This window comes from Pogona vitticeps, chromosome 14, assembly GCF_051106095.1.
Source record: "Pogona vitticeps strain Pit_001003342236 chromosome 14, PviZW2.1, whole genome shotgun sequence".
Classification (NCBI taxonomy): Eukaryota; Metazoa; Chordata; class Lepidosauria; order Squamata; family Agamidae; genus Pogona; species Pogona vitticeps.
The window spans coordinates 5,371,192-5,388,591 of NC_135796.1; positions in this window are offsets into that span (position 1 = coordinate 5,371,192).

Sequence of the window (17,400 nt, forward strand, 5' to 3'; positions counted from 1 at the left end):
GTTTTTAATTTTATTATTATTATTTCTTTTTCTTTTTTTGGTATTTATTCATCAGGAATAATTAAATGAAAAAAAATAATAAAAAAAATTTATTAAGAGATCGAGAAATTTGATACATTTTACAGAAAATATGAATTCTGAATTGTGCTGTACATATCAGTGGTGGACATAATTATTACTTTGGGGGCAGGGGGGGAAGGGCAGGGGGAGGGGGGGAGGGAAAGAGGGAGAGCGTGATTTTTTTGAAAAGGGCCAGGCCAGGCCAAGTGGGTTTTTGGCCGTGGTCTTTGGCACATTCTTGATTGTATCATAATCATTTTCTGCTGTAGCAGAGGATGTGAATACACTTAAAAAAAAAAAGACGCCCAGAGGATCCCAGGAGCACAAATTGGGCCTTGTCAAATTGTGTATTTTGTGTATAGAAGGAAATTTAAGGAGAAATTTACTTATTTTCATATTGTATTTTAACTGTTTCTCTGATCAGAAGTTTTTTTACTACCTGCCTCGTTGTCCCCACCCCACCCCCACCCTGTTCCAGGCCACGCCAGTCCCCCAACTCCTTCTCCCATCTCTTTTCCAAATCAATCTTTGGAGTTTAACACTGTCTTTCAGTCACATCACCTTGGACTTTTCCTCGTCCTCCTTTTCCACCCACCCACCCACCCTGTTTCCTACGACCCGCCCACCTCCACCTTTGTTTCCCCACTCCCATGTTCCTCTTTCCCTGTTCCCCATAATCTTGGTCATAAATATTGCATTATTCACACTTTCAAACTGTGTATTTTCTTACAATAAAAAAGTTTTAAAAAAAGACTTTACTTCTTTTGCATGCACTTTTAAAAAAAACCCCACAAATGAAACAAAAAAAAAAACTTTTTTAAGGTGCAGGGGAAGAGCATGATAAAACTGTCAGAGCTTTTAATAATATTTGTAAATAAAAATGTTGCTTATGAAGCTTGGCTGTCTCATTCTAGCAGGGGGAGCAGCTCTCTCTCGCTGCACTGTCCCTGACTCCTATCAGCCATCGAGGGGGTTCTGTGTGGCTTTCAGTCTCTTTTATGCCTCCAGCAGCAGGAGAATCTTTTAGCAAACCTTTGAGAACACAGATCCTAGGCTTCAGGCTGGTACTGGAACGCATGCAAGTCAATGCCAGGGACTTGCATGCAAATCAATGCCGGGGACTTAGAGAGCTCTTGGGAAGCAGACAGGAGGGAGTAGGATGTAAGGCTGTGTCTGTGTTAATGCAAGGTGAGCAAAGCATAGTCTTGCAGATTTTGCTGGACCACATTTCCCCAAATTCCTGTCCCTTGACAATGCTAGATAGTGCTGTAATATCTGGAGGGCTACACTCTGCCCAACCCTGTAGTAAAAGAAGGACTCTCGCATATAAGGCTCGAGATTGCTTGCATCCTTCATTGGTCCTCTTCTGAAACTCTGAGGAGGGAGAAAAAATGTCTCGCTGCCAGAACGACTTTCCTTTCCAGGCCCGGAAGGAAGCATGGGCCGTGACTCTGCAGTAGAAACTGGCTCTGGACCGTTCTCACCCCTGCCTGGCACCCCTAATGTCAGCAAGAAGGGACATCAAGGGAAGAGACCATAGCTCGGGGACCAGACGCAGGCTTGGCCTGCAGCAGGTCACAGGTTGAGTTTCCATCTTGACTTAGACTCCAAAGAACTGCTGCCTCTCAGGGTTGGCAGAAGAGGGCTAGATGGAGAAAGAGCCTGACTCTCTCCAAATCACTGCCCTGGGAAATGCAGATACAGTCCCAGAATGTTCCACTGAAAACAGATTTTCAGTTATTGTAACTACTACTTGTACTAAAGCAAAAGATGAATCCATAGATGGGAAACCATCATGTCATGCTTTGAAAAGAGCTTAAAAGACCACCAGCTCACCTGAAGCATAGCAAGAAGACTGACAACTGAACTATCCTTCCGTTCAATGCTATGAGCATGAAGGATTCAAACTGCCAAGCTGGGCTGGAATCATAGCCAAGGGACCAGTTTTGGACTCCTTTTCTTATATCAGGGCCGGGTTCACTCTTGGCCATTCCAGAAGAAATGTCTGTCTTTAACACAGCCACATTTTGGCTTGCAGCAACTTAGTTTCTGTGTACTTTGTTCATCTCTGTTTAGTCTTGCCATTCCATGCAAAAAGAACTTTCATAGATGCTGAAAGTTTCCTGCCTGGCAAAACTGCGAGTCCCTCCCCACCCCCCTTGCTCCCCTTATGCCTGGAAAGTGAGTTCCATTCTGGTACCTGAGACTGTCTGGGAGGTTCATGTTGCCAGTGATGCCAACACCAAAAATGCTTACACAGCATTTCCGGCCCTTATTATTTTCATAATTGCTGTTGAAACTGGATAAATATAAAGTCACCCAATGAGCATTGTATTGTGCATATGTGTGACTTAAGCGTTTACATCATTTGGCTAATGTAGGAGTAGCTTAATCGGTTCTACTTGTTTCCCACGACTTGGTGACTGCAAGTCAACAGTCCTGTGGTGAGGATGGAGGTGATGGCAAAAACATGGAGGTCTCAGCATGTCCTCTGCCTGTGACTTCTGGAGGGGAATCGTCTGCTGATCTGAAAACACCCACAGGAATTTTGCCAAAAGCAAGGTATGTAGGAGGGATTTTTTTTCTTATACCGTAGAACTGCAGTATCTGCAAGGGATTGATTCCAAGCCTCCGGCCCTGTGGACCCTGAAAACATTGTATCTGGCTCCTTCTAGTGGCTAGTTCTGTTAATACACTGTGGAAATAAATGCAGTGGTGCCTCGCTTAACGACGATAATTCGTTTCAGGGAAATTGCTGTTAAGCGAAAACATCGTAAAGCGAAATTAAAAACCCCATTGAAATGCATTGAAAACCATTCAGTGTGTTCCAATGGGGTAAAAACTCACCATCCAGCGAAGATCCTCCATACGGCGGCCATTTTCGGTGCCTGTATAGCGAGGAATCCGTCCCTAAGCACAGCGGGGAGCCATTTTAAGCACCCGGTGGACCATTTTGAAAACCCGACAATCAGCTGGTTTTGATCGTAGTAAAGCAAAAATCGGTTCCCGAAGCAGGAAACTGATCATCACTAAGCGAAATTCCCCATTTTAGATCATCAGATTGCGATTGCAATTGCAAAAACATTGTTGTAAAGCAGATTAGTCGTAATGCGGGGCAATCGTTACGGGGGCACGACTATATATTTCTGTGTTTTTTAATTTAATACTGTATTTTGAAGCAGCAGATAAGTGAATCTGCGGTTGCTGATCCAGCAGATAGGGAGGTCCTGCTGGTCTTGACTGTATCCTTTCTCAAGTTCTGGAATATACTGCTTACCTCAGTGCCTCCATTTACCTCTCCAAGATGGAGATGATGAAAACAGACTCCCATTTCCCACTGCCAGTGCCAAGGGAGGGTGGAAGTGCCATCCCAAAAACATTTGGAAGGGCACAGTTACCCTCCCCTCATTAAAAAAAAAACAATTTATAGCCAGACGTTTTTCGCACCCTTGGTAACAAAGCTTGGGGACTCTTAATGCTACCACTTCTCCCACAAAGTTAAATGGGAAGAATGGCTCAGAATGGCCCTCAGGGCCAATTTTGGAGATTTCCCCAAATACTCTGAGCTCCTCACCCCAAGTTTCCAATTTTTTAAATTGCGACTAAAATGAACAAATGGAAAATATGGGGTTGGTGGGGATCAGGGTGATCTGGAATACAAGAGTGTAGATGTTCTTTGTCTCTATGTGACACATCCTTACACCTCATGATCTTTTGTAATTCCTTCATTGCTGACTTTCTGAGTCTCCATCTTCTGATTTCTTAGCTGCAGTCCCCCTTTGATTGATGACTGAACCAAGGTATACAAAATCTCATTATTTCAGTTTCTTCATTGTCATCATTAAAGTTCTGTTGTTCTATACTCATGATTTTTCTCTTCTTAATGTTCAAGTGTAGTTCTGCTTTGGCATTTCCTTCTTTTACTCTCTTTCTGCCATCCAATCAAAGAGAGGAAGTGGATGAAACTTTTGAAAAAGAAATTGCAAGGATGTCAAAGAGACATGATGTAGTAGTGATGAGATGTTTCAGTCATCCAGATATTCGTTGGGAGACAAATTCTGCAAAGTATAGTCCTTCCGAAAAAAATTCTTGGCTTGAGTGGCTGATAATTTTCTCCTACAAAAAGTGAAGAAACTAGTAGACTAGCTGTCCTTGTCTTGATTCTAACCAATAAAGACAACTTGGAGGAGGAATTGGCAGTAAGGGGAACTCTGGGCGAGGATGACCATGTTCTACTAGAATTCTTCATTTCAAAGGAAACCAAAGAAGAATGTGGCCACACACACATGCTGGATTTTGAAAGCCAATTTTAATAATCTCAGAAAAAGCATGAGTAAGGTCCCATGGCATGAGATCCTAACAAGAAAAGGAGTCCAAGAAGGGTGGGTTTCTTTAAAAAAAATTCTAAAAGCACAACTACAAACAATTCCAACAAGAAGGTGGGAAGCAGCAAAAAGGCCAGTGTGGCTTCACCAAAAAGCTCAAGGAGGACCTGAAAACCAAAAAAGATATGTACATGAAGTGGAAAGACGGCCAGGTCACCAAGGAAGAATACAGACAGCAAGGAAATGCAGGGATGGCATTAGGAGGGAAAAAGCTGAGAATGCGCTGAGATTAGCTAGAGACACTAAAAGCAATAAAAAAGCATTCTTTGGGTATGTGCGAAGCAAAAGACAAAAGAGACAGTGGCACAAACAATGAAAATGGAAAAATGATAATTGATGACAAAGAAAAAACAGGTGCTTGATTCCTATTTTAGCTCTTTTCCCATAGGCCAGACTATGAACCTCCAGACAAATGTGAAGTGCAAGTGGAGGGGACAGGATTGCAGCTGGAGACTAATAATCAAAGAGTCAAGGAATACCTTACCACCTTGAAAGAGTTCACATCTCCAGAGCTGGGTGAACTGCATCCAAGAGTACTGAAGGAATTGGCAGAAGAGCACTCAGCTCTCAGAATTGCTGTCCATTATTTTTTGAAATCACGGGAAATGGATTTTTGTTGTCCCTATTTTCAAAAAGAGCAAAAAATAGGAGCCTGGGAACTACAAGCCAGTTAGCCTGATGTCATTCCCGGGGAAAATTGTGGAACAAATTATAAAATGTTTACTATGCAAGCACCTAGAAAATGATGCGGTAATAAGTCGAAGCCAATACGGATTGGTCAAGAACAAATCCTGCCACACTAATCTGATCTTATTTTTCGATCGGGTCAACTCCCTGATAGAGGGAATGCTGTAGATGTAGTATATCTTGACTTTAGCAAAGCTTTTGACAAAGTGCCTCATGACATCCTGATTAGCAAGCTAAATAGGTGGGGGCTGGATAGAACAAGTGTCAGGTGGCTGCACAATTGTCTACTGAATCCTACTCAGAGGGTGATGATTAATGGGTCCTTCTCTAACTAGGAGGAGGTACCTAATGGGGTATCCGAAGGCTCAGCCCTGGGCCTGGTGCTCGTCAACATTTTTATTGATGACTTGGATGAGGGAATGCTTGTCAAATTTGCGGATGACACTAAATTGGGTGGAATAGCTAATACCTGGAAGTCAGAAACAAAATTCAAAATGATCTTGATAGGCTGGAGCACTGGGCTGAAATCAACAGAATGAAATTAAACAGGAATAAGTGCAAAGTCCTCCACCTCAGAAAAAAGAACCAATTGCACAGTTACAAGATGGGAAATACCTGGCTCAGCAATACGACAAGCAAGAAGGATCTTGAAATTGTCGTAGATCACAAGCTGAACACGAGCCAAAAATGTGATACAGCTACAAAAATGGCAAATACTATTTTAGGCTGCATTAATAGAAGTATACTTTCCAAATCCCGCAAGGTGCTAGTTCCCCTCTATTCATCACTGGTTAGGCCTCACCTTGAGTCTTGTGTCCAGTTCTGGACACCACAGTTCAAGAAGGATGTTGACAAATTGGAACAAGCTCAGAGAAGGGCAACAAGGATGATCAGGGAGCTGATCTATACCTGGGTGAAATCCAACACTACTACATCAACTGGACTGGTTATGCCCAGTGAGTTTCCATGGCCGAACGAGGTTTCGAACCCAGGTTTCCTGAGTCCTAGTCCATCACTCTGTCCACTTCACCAGGCTGGATATACCCAGTGGAATGAGGAGTTTAAAAACAAGGTAGATCCTGTCCACTCATCTAGTTTTTAATGAACCTTTCCTTCCCCCCCCCCCTCCACTACAACAGCAAAGTCAGCCGGAACAGATAGAGAAGGCAATCCTAAGAGTGTCACCCACTTGCAATGAATAACTTCATTGCAATACAGCGATTTCTACAAGTCTCGATCTGGTTAATAAGGTGGTTGGTGTATTCTGAAGTAATTAAAGCTCTGTATTGTACAAGCAGAAAGGTAAACTTGGCATGATTTTAATATGAATTGACCTAATTTGCACTTCCTAAATAGAGATAGAAACTGGGACATTATTTTCCTTTGGTTTTTTGCATCTCCCTAAAGTTCACAATGCCATTTTCCAAGGGATAACTGCACACAGAAATGGACGGACGAGAAGGAACAGGGTAGGAAAAAAAAAAACAATGTTACAAAAGTTCCATACATTTTTTGCACATAATTAAATTGTTTTCTGCAAACTGATTCAGAAAGAACAATTTTGTGACTAAAAGAAGCACATTTTATTTTATTTTATTAGAATAAATAACACTGTCATAATGGTGGAGGGGGAAAGCTACGCATATGAGGAGGGCCCTCTGGAGTGATTCACATTTCCCATTGCATCACGTGGTCAAAAGGGAAAATGTGAATTCGCCTGCCGGAAACCCACAGTATCTCTGTGTATTGTGCATCCCTGTTGTTGCCCCCTTAGTCTTCCATTCTAGGGTGCAGTTCCATTGGCAATATGAACTACAATTAAATCAATGTATAATTTAAACCAATGTATAAAGTCTTGGGCCCATGATGCATGGGTGAAACCTATTTCTATGGGCTGCAAAATGAGTTTTTTTTTTTTCCCAACTGGCCGGCAGGGCATTTTAAGACACCTTGCTTCTGAATTAATTCAAGTCAATGTGATTTTGTGGATGGAAATGAGGCTGTTGCGTTAATTTATATGGATGAATGGGTGGGGGTGAGGATGCAATCTGCAGGCTGTCTCCCACCCCCACCCCAGAGAAGCAGCATCCAGGAGAGCGATGTAGGGGCCAAGATTCCAGGATTGGATCCTTTCCTTCAGAACCTCCACCCCCCAGGATTCTCATTTTTCCTTCATTAATTGGCCAGGATCACCTCTCCAGAGTCTCCCCACACACACACACACATACATTTCAAGTGACTATTATGACACCAGGTGGTGTCTCCTAGACACACGCTTTAGCGATGTTTCAAAAATTGTTTTGAAAAAATAAAATACAATAAACATATTTAAGAACAGTGTGTTCCAAAAAAAGGAAATGAGATGAATTCCATGTAGCTCCCAACAAACTGGCTTTCATTACTAGAAATACATCGATTTAATTTCAGTCAAAAGTGAACGCGTTTACCTATTTATAGACCATGTTACTTGAACCCGATATACAAAAATGCAGAACAGGAATAAATTCAAATGGCCAGTGAGACTCGCACCCATAAACAAATGCATGATATGTTTATTTCTTCTCTGTTTGTTCATTACATTGAAATTCCTCTTTCTGGCAGTGAGCTCAAGGCGCTGTGAATGACTTTCCACCTCCTCCTTTATCCTCGCACCCTGTGAGGTAGGACAGGCTGTGAGAACATGCGGGCTGGGCCCAGATCACCCTGTGATTTCTCTGCTCATTCAGGATTTAAACCTGGTCACCTGCATCTTCCTCCAATATTCTTAACACTACAACACACAGTCTCTCTTCATAAAAAAGGACAGTACGGGCTAAAAAGTTTTATTCAGCACATGCTTTCTGTAGTTTTTTTTTTAAACAGAATACAACCAGTTTAATCAGATATATGGAGTTTATGCATCTCCTGGAGTGGGCTGTAATCCACAAAACTTTATGCGAAATGAAACGTATTCGTCCCTAAAAGGCTTCAAGACTTTCTGTGCTTTTGTTGCAACTTCCTGACATATGTACCCACTGGAGAGGCTTTCAAGCCAAGAGAAACAGGGTCCAGTTCAGTCTAAGTGTGCACTGGGAGCCAATAGCTGTTGATTAAAGGATTCCCTTTTTCTTATTTTGGGGTATGGACAACTGTGTCTCATTGTGTGTGAATTGCACACCCCCTAAAACTGAAAAGAGAACTGCCACAATGATGTCGTCGCCATTGTGCAGGCAGAACTGTGCAACAGGATACCGGGCACTAAATTTTCTATGGCTGTCAATGAATCCCACTGGCAGCTTAAACCAAGCCAAACCATGATCCCTGCTATGTTACACCTGCCTTACTCACTCCAGAACTAAATGCCATTATTGAGTAGCCCTCTGAGGGATTGTTCCAGCCAGCCAATCGCAGAACTGAGAATCAGACCCTCATTAGAATATTTGCCCCTATATAAAGGCCTTGCTTTTGTGAGGTCACCGTCATTTGCAGGTTGGGGCAGCTGTAGGAAACAGCAAGGCCATGGTAGCTCTCCGAAAAGGTAAGAAGGACGACACAATGCAGAAGCGTCAGCAACACGGCAGACCCCGAAAGACCCTAACAAGACAAGGAAAGCGGTCTTCTAGACCCAAAAGGAATGTCTGTGTCATCAGGTTCCCGAGAAGCAGCTATTTGACCACATGTCCCCTCGTGAGCTGGTATTTCAACCGGCGGATGAGAGACGACCTCCTGTCCTTGCAGAAAGACAACCCGAACTTGACCCACTGTATGGGAGAAGCCCACCATAAGATGCCCTTGCGGTTAGCCAGGCAGGGGAAACCGCGACTGAATAATACCTGCTCTGCGTTCCTGAGAAACGCTCTGAAGGAGGTGGCGAGCAAGAAAAGGGCCAAATGGGTCGTCGCCACGTCCAAAAAGAGACGGCGGTATTCCGACGAGGAGATCTTCTACAGGCTGGCAAATACCTCGGAACTGGAGGAGAAAAAAATCGGCCGCTCCACCACCATCGAGGCAGGGGCCAAAGATGTGATGTCTCGTGCTTCTGGGATTTCCCCACCAACAACGAGTGAACTTCAAGAGGCCTTCAGCTAAACGAACGTCTCCCCCCCTCTCTTCTCAAAAGCAGGCCTGAGGAAAAGCTGAGGGAGAAGAGAGGCGAAATAGTAATAATAATAATAGATGACAGGCCTGGTCAAGAGATTTGAGAGCTCAAACAAGCCCACCTGCATCTGTGTTTCGATCCTGACTCGTTGCACATGAGTGAAATCAATGTTATCAAAGCCTTGACAAGGGGGGGGGGAATGATATTTACACCATTGTGTTTGAAGTGAAGGACACGGTTACCTGGAAATACCATCTCTGAACCCATGCAGTGAGAGAGGATTATTTGTCCCTTGCTAACAACACAATGAATAGTAATTGGTCACCAGAGTAACAAAGATGGAAGAATTGTATGTAGCTATGGCGTTTACCTCCTCCCATGGAATCCACCTTGAAGCACTAATAAAGCTGGGTCTTTTGCAAAACGTTCAATGTGCTTTTCTCTTTTTTTTAAGCTCATGTTCTTATTTTTAAATTTATATTTCTAATTTTGGGACAGTGAGATGACTTGAAGGAGGGCTCTAAAAGATTTTTTAAAGATGCTTTAGGTGGGGAGGGATAAAATTAGATATATGCTGAGCACATTTTTGGAAGAGCTACATATTCAAGTAATGAAAGACATCTGTCTATCACAGAATACAGTTTTCTTTATCTACATATCTTTGCATTTACCATGCTTCGTTTTGTGATTAGCCACCAAAAGGTGAACAGGGGCATAATTAGCAAGTTAGATTGCTGAAACATATTTCTGAAGAAATTGCATTCTGGGAGGAAAAAATTGCTCCATGGCAGGCTACAAAATTTTCCTTTAATATCCAGCTTGATCCACAAGTGGTAGTTTAACCTTATACAAGCAAGACAGAACTACACTGATGGGAGTGACAGCAACAGAAATCAGGATGCTATTGAAGATGAGACCATTTGTGTTGCACTGAAGGAGGGCTATTGCAAGACAGCAGTGTTGCAACTAAGGTAGCTCAGCCTCAGAGAAGGATCCAAGGGAAACTTATTGGGGGCTAAGCTTATTGAAGCCTGACTTTGTTCCCCTATGTATTCAGCCTTATTTGTGGATATGAATCTAAGTTACCACATCTTCTTTCTAACAGATTCTCACCTATAATGGCAAGCAGGAACAAGATAAGAAGTTGCCTTAAATCAAGTCACGCCATTGGCCCATCCAGCTAATTATCATCTACACTACTAGTAGTAATCAGGGTTTCAAACTGGGATCTTTCCCAATCTTAACAGGAATTGTAGGGCTGAACCGAGAACCTTCTATGTGTGGACATAGCATATTTTCCCATGTATAAGACTATACTTTTGTCTATAATCTTTAGACTAAAAATTGAGAGTCTTATACATGGAAGTAAGCTGAGGAGAGAACAAAAACAAGTGGAGTGGAAAAGCAGGGATCAAAGCGATCCTGAAGCGCTTTGATCCCTTTCCCCCTCCACTTGCTAAGGCCCACTTAGATTTCTTAATTTTGGATTAGAAAAGTGGGGGCGTCTTATACATGGGGGTGTCTTATACACAGAAAAATACAATATGTTATACCCCTTCGTCAGGCCCAGTCATTCGAAATGCCAGCATAAGAAAGCCAGTGAGGTATGGTAACTGTTGGGACTCCCACAGAACTTCAGGTTATCATGAAATTCACCGGGTCCGTAGATGTTATAGGATGACAGGTCCCAGAAATCCTGGCCAGTACAGCTACTGGTGAAGGCTTCTGGGGAGTTTAGTTAAAGAACACATGGAAACCCAAGGTTGGGAACCACCTTAGAGGCTTAGCTAGGCCTGGCTTTGCCCACGCTTCCTGTTTCTGACCCAGTTCTAGCTGGGAGCTTGTTTTCTGAACAGAAAGCAAGGCCTAGATAAGCCTTAAAGCCTTGAGGCATTTCCCCGAGCTGAGCCAAATGCACATGTCTGTAAGGTGTCTGTCTGTCAGGGAGAAGTTCTAGAATGGAGAATTGTGGGATGTGTAGTCCAAGAAATCCAAACATAACAACCGGCTCAAGCTACAGGAAGCCAGATTTAGGCTGACTATCAGGAAAAACTTAACTATTAGAGCAGTACAGTGGGGTCTTGACTTGAGAACTTAATCCGTATTGGAAGGCGGTTCTCAAGTCAAAAAGTCTGTAAGCCAAGTCTCCATTGACCTACAGTGCATTGAAAACCGATTAATCCCGTAACAGGCCGTTTTTGTTCCATTTTGGTTTTTTTCTGGTCTGTAAGTCAAATCTCAGTCTGCAAGTCAAACCTAAATTTTGCGGCCAGAGAAGTCTGTAACTCAAAAAGTCTGTAAGTCAAGCCGTCTGTAAGTCAAGGGTCCACTGTACAACAATGGAAGCAATTACTTTAATAAGGAGGCATTCAAGAGAAAATTGGACAAGCATCTCTCTGCTTTGATCTGAATTCCTGCCTTGAGCAGGGGGTTGGACTTAGTGGACCCATAGGCACGTTCCAACTCAATTATTTTTATGATTCCTTGAAATGTTTTAAATATTTCTCTACAGAAGGAAGGCCAAGATCACTTCTCAATCATTTCAGAGTGACAGCCATCTGCTAGATATATTTTAATCTGGATTCCTACATGTGGCTGGACCCGATGGCCTTATAGGCCCCTTCCAACTCCAATATTCTGTGATTTATGTTTTCTACGATGACTGGCTTATGACAGCATTTTCCCTCCTCAATAGAATTTCCTCAGTAATACGTGCTTTAAAAGGTAAAGGTAAAGGTTCCCCTTGACAATTTTTGTCCAGTCGTGTCCGACTCTAGGGGGCGGCGCTCATCCCGCTCTTCAAGCCATAGAGGCAGCGTTTGTCTGAAGACAATCTTTCTGTGGTCACATGGCCAGTGTGATTTAGACACGGAACGCTGTTACCTTCCCACCGAGGTGGTCCCTATTTATCTACTTGCATTTGCATGCTTTCGAACCGCTAGGTTGGCGGGAGCTGGGACAAGCGACGGGTGCTCATTCTGTTGCGTGGATTCAATCTTACGACTGCCGGATCTTCTGACCCTGCAGCACAGGCTTCTGCGGTTTAGCCCACAGCGCCACCACGTCGCTATGTGCTTTAACCCTAACTAAATCTGTGTTTACATTCCAGTGACTATGTCTAGGGAGAAAAGTAGATAAGCAAATGACCGACAAATTCAGTTGCCTGAATATCAAGCCTGATGAAACATAGCATTGTCTCTACACTCCAGGGAGACACCATCAGACTTGGGAACATGCTAGAGCTTGTAGATGTACAAGAGCTTGTATCTCAAGGTTTGGATAACCAATCACAAAGTTGCAAAACACCACAATGTAATTAGTGTTGGGGAAAAAAGGCTTTGAGCCACTGAGACAAAATATATGCTGTAATCTTTATCTGATTCTCTTAGGAAAAGGGTAAACAGGACATCCTAAGAAAACAAGAAAGTGCTAAAACTACATTACGAAACATATCAAACAGTAAAGGGGAAAAAGGCGGTGGCAGTTCCAGGCAACACCCACAAACCTAGGCAAGCACACAAGGTCTCTGCCTCGCTCTGTCAGTCAGCACCATCGAAGGGTGAAAGGGAAGGAGGGAGACAAAGTTTTATAGAGCCCAATTATAAGGGGCAGGTGAGGTCTTTAAGGATATTAACCCATAGTAGGTAGAATGTTATACAGTATCTTGTAATATACAAACAATTAAAACATGATCGGTGGCTACAAAACACTGGATGAGTGGGCAAAGGAGAATGGAATGAGATATCTGAGTAAATAATATAGCTGAGTGTTATACCACCTCTCCCTTTCTCTCTCATGTGTCCACGCTGGCATATAGATATAGTATATGAATCACTGATGGCACAGTTTGGATGGGAGGGGGGGAAGAGACCTTGCTCACAAGTGTTTCTACTTAGAATGATCCATCGTTCCCCTTTAAGACATTGTTGTGTCCCCTTCTGGCCCAGCAGTATTATTATTGGCACGCTTGTCGTTTAGCTTGTTTCGCTGGGAGATGGCAGCCTCCAACAGCCGCAGCTTCCAACTGCCATCGTGGTTGCAGATTCCAAGACAGAAGGAGAGAGAAAGTGGGGAAAGAATGAGTGAAGGGAAGTAGGGGGGGGGGAAGGAAGAAAATAGAACAGCACTGACGGAGGGAGAGAGGAGTGATTTAAAAAATTAAAATAATTTCACTTCCCCTGACCCTCCAGACGATCAGAGGAAGTGCTTAATTGATAGCTGATCAGGCTACAATGGGCTGTTGGCTGTTTAGATGGGAAGATCACTCCAAATGGCACATTGTTCCCCCTCTGACCTCAACAGACCCTTTGTAGCCCAATTCACCCCATACCCCAAATGGCCAGTCTGGACAACCTCCCTCTTCCTGATCATGGGTTTCCTAGTGCCACCTGTAGAGATCCTAAAAGAAATGGGATCTGACCGGGCTCCTGTGCTTAACCAAAAACATTCCACCCACTGTGACATTGTGGCTTAATGGTGAGACTAGAATTTGGGATACTGACTCCCCCATGGAATTTGATGACCTTGTGCCAGACTTTTAACTTGGCCTGCCTCCTAGAATTGTTATGAAGGTGGAAGTAGATAGCACAAATGGCCACACAACGTGCCTTGTTTATACCCTGGAGGACAGACAAGGTAGGATATAAATGTAAGTCGTAAAAAGAATAAATATATATTATTCATTCTACTTGACTGGTTTTATATAAGACATTGGTTGCCACTTGGCATAAGAAGTGAAAGACACAATGCTGACAACTTCAAAACATAGTTTGGATGATGATTGTCAAATTCTACATAAAATCTTCAGCTCCATCAAGAAACCTGGCTGGTCACTTTCTCTTCTCCCTTGGTGGCTCCTCAGGACGGCCTCATTTCCATTTCCAGAAGGGAAACTGGATGAGTCATTGGAGCAAATTGCCACTTATTAAGAAGGCGCTGGTTGCATTCCTGGCTGTGCCGAATTGCATGATTTGCCACACACCCAGGAAAGAAACCAGCACTTTGTTAAGGAACAGACATTTGTTCCCATGACCTGTTAAGCTTTCCTTGAAGAAATGTAAATCACTAACGAGTAGGTGGTTGTAATGGCGAACATATTGATGAAGTGATGCGGCGAGAAACATTTTAAGAATTTAAAAAAATAAAAGAAAAAGCAAAAAGGCAGTGCAACGGGCACCCCAAATCCACATACGCACGAATTAAAACGGCATTAAGTAGGATTCACATCCAAAACCACACTGAATTGATTTTAGAAGCAATTTTTTTTTTAAAAAAAGCCCCTGCTGACTAGTTGGGAAAAAAAACCAACTCATTTTGTAGCCCCTATAAATTGATTTTATCCTTGCGTTGTGTGGACGATAAAATCTAAATAGATTTAAATGATGTTTAAATGTAGTTCTTATGGCCAGTGTGACCTAAATGGCATCCATCCACCCCTCCACAATTGCTCCTCTCTTTCCCTACGACACAAGAGAGAGGTTGAGAGGAAAACCCAGCTTTATTAGTATTTCAAGCAATACTTGGGTAGAATAACCATTTCCTCCCCTCCTAATAGTCCGTATCTGATTATTGACTTCGTAGACAGAACAAAATACTGTAACTTTCTTTCACTGGGAGTGTTCAGAAACCTTGTCCTTTTCCTTCCAGTGGCTTGTTTTGACCACTAAATTTGCCATACGTTCGTGTGTGTCGTTTCCTCCCTCTTCCAGGCATTCCTTGAAATGGTTTCATCGGTTCAAAGTTGCTTCGGATCACAGTTAAAAGTACGAGGATAGTGTCTTGGAGGTGCTTGGATTTCATTGTTCTTATTTTTAAGCAGGCTGGTGGTGTATTTCCTCTCTCTCCCCCCTTTCTTGGTTGTTTCTCAGGCCTGCTTGCTGTTTTTGGGGAAGAGGGACCATCGTTCTTTTAATGGGAGGCTTCCTGCAGCTCCCTCAGACTCGCAGGAAGATGGACTTCCATGTCCTCATCCTTTCTGCCAGCAGTGGAACCGTCATCTTCTGCTTCATCCGCAAGGGCAGGATTGGCCAGCCTGTAGAAGATCTCCTCATCTGAATAGCGCCTCCTCTTCTTGGGGGCGGTGAGGATCCTTTTGGCCCGTTTCTTCCTCGCCACCTCTCTTAAGGCAGCTTTCAAGAAGTCCGGGCAATGGCGCCGTGCCCTACTCTGCTGCCACTGCTTCTTCTGTCTGCCCAGCCGCAAGGGCATCCTATTAGGGATGGTAACTCTAAGAGACCGGACAGGACGCTTGGACTTCCGGGGGAGAAACGAATTTCTCCTAGTCCACCTGTTGCAACACCAGGTCATGAGCGGGCAACTCATTTGATAACTACGCCTTGGGAACTTTATGATGCATACATTCCTCCTTGGTCTGAGACGGAGCTTCCTGCCTCTGCTTGTGGTCTTCCGAGCACCGCTTCTGTGGATCCTCCTCCTCCTCTCCCATCTCCTCCTCCATATTTGGTTCCTCCTCCTCTTATACAGACTCTTTCTCCTTCTCCTCCTCCTCTGCCTCCGCCTCCTCCTCCTCCGGATAAAGTAGACCTTCCTATCTCTTTTGAAAGCAGTCATATTTTGCTTGCCCTGTTGCTCAGTTCAGCTTTCCAAGTTGGTGGGTAACAACCGGGTTGAACAATGCCCTTATATAGTGCCAAATATTCAAATAAGAGGCTAGCTCTGAGTTCTCTGATTGGGTGAGTGGGACAATAGCCCAGGGACCACCCAATAATGGCAGCCTATGAGAGATGAACTTTGGTGTGAAATGATGGGGATGCTGCAGGCTGGCAAAAAAAAAAAAAAAAAAAAAAAAAAAAAAACAGGGCTAGAAAATTGCCAGGTGGTGGTGAACTGGAATTCCCATTATCCCCAGATGGTGCAGCTAAAGATGAGGAATGGTTGTTGTATTCCAACAGCCTCTAGAGCAGTGGTCCCCAACCTTTGGGCCTCCAGATGTTCTTGGACTTTATTTTGTAAGCCGCCCCGAGTAGACATGGTCTAGAGGGGCGGGGTAAAAATCAAATAAATAAATAAATAAATAAATAAATAAACCCCCAGAAATCCTGGCCAGCAGAGGTGGTGGTGAAGGCTTCTGGGAGTTGTAGTCCAAGAACATCTGGAGGCTCAACGTTGGGGACCACTGCTCTAGAGGGCCACCAGATATCCGCTCCTTGTCAAAACCCATGATATTATCAAATCTGGTACCTGTGATGGTTGAAAAGATTGGTGCAAGCAGCTGGAGCTACGCCCTTTTCATTCATTCATTCATTCATTCATTCATTCATTCATTCATTCATTCATTCATTCATTCAGTGATACTGTTCCATTAGTTCAAGCACTTTCTGGGCAATTCAAAAATAGAGATGGGCACAAACCACTAGTTCATTTACGCAGCTGATTTGCAGGCTGGCACTCTGACCCCCCCCCCCATGATGAGCGCCCACTCGGACACAGCGCCTAGAGGAAGCGGGACAAGGAAGCTGGGGTGCTGCCTCCGAGTGAGTGCCTGCAGGGGGGGGGGGAGGAATGGGGCACCAAACCACAGGTCAGCTTTGGGGGTTGGTAAACGAACCACGCTGAACCGCTGAACCAGCAGTTCATGCTCATCTCTATTCACAACCCATTAAAGGCATAGTTACAAACCATACAATAGAAGTCACATCATGCAATAAATACAATTACAACCCTGTCGCTAGCTAAAACAATAAAACCTGTGTTTATCATTTCAGCCAAGAGTGCAAAGTTAGGCCTTGCAAAGTTAGGCCTTGCAACTGTTACTCAGGCACAGGGGAACTCTCAGCTGGTTCCCTGCAAGGTGTTACACAAGCAGGGCTGCTTTTCAAGATACTCCAGAGACTTTTAACTACAGTGGTGCCTCGCATTACGATGTTAATTCGTTCCAGCGAAATCGCTGTAGAACGAAAGCATCGTAAAGCAATTTTTAAAAGCCCATAGAAACACATTAAAACCCGATTAATGCGTTCCTATGGGCTTGAAACTCACCGTCCAGCGAAGATCCTCCATAGTGCGGCCATTTTCGCTGCCCGTGCAGCGAGGAATCCATCCCAGAAAACAGCGGGCGGCCATTTTTTTTACCCGCCGATAATAGGTTAGCGAAGCAGGGAACCGATCATCGCAAAGCGAAAAACCCCATAGGAAACATCGTTTTGCGATCGCAAAAAATTCGTCATGCGA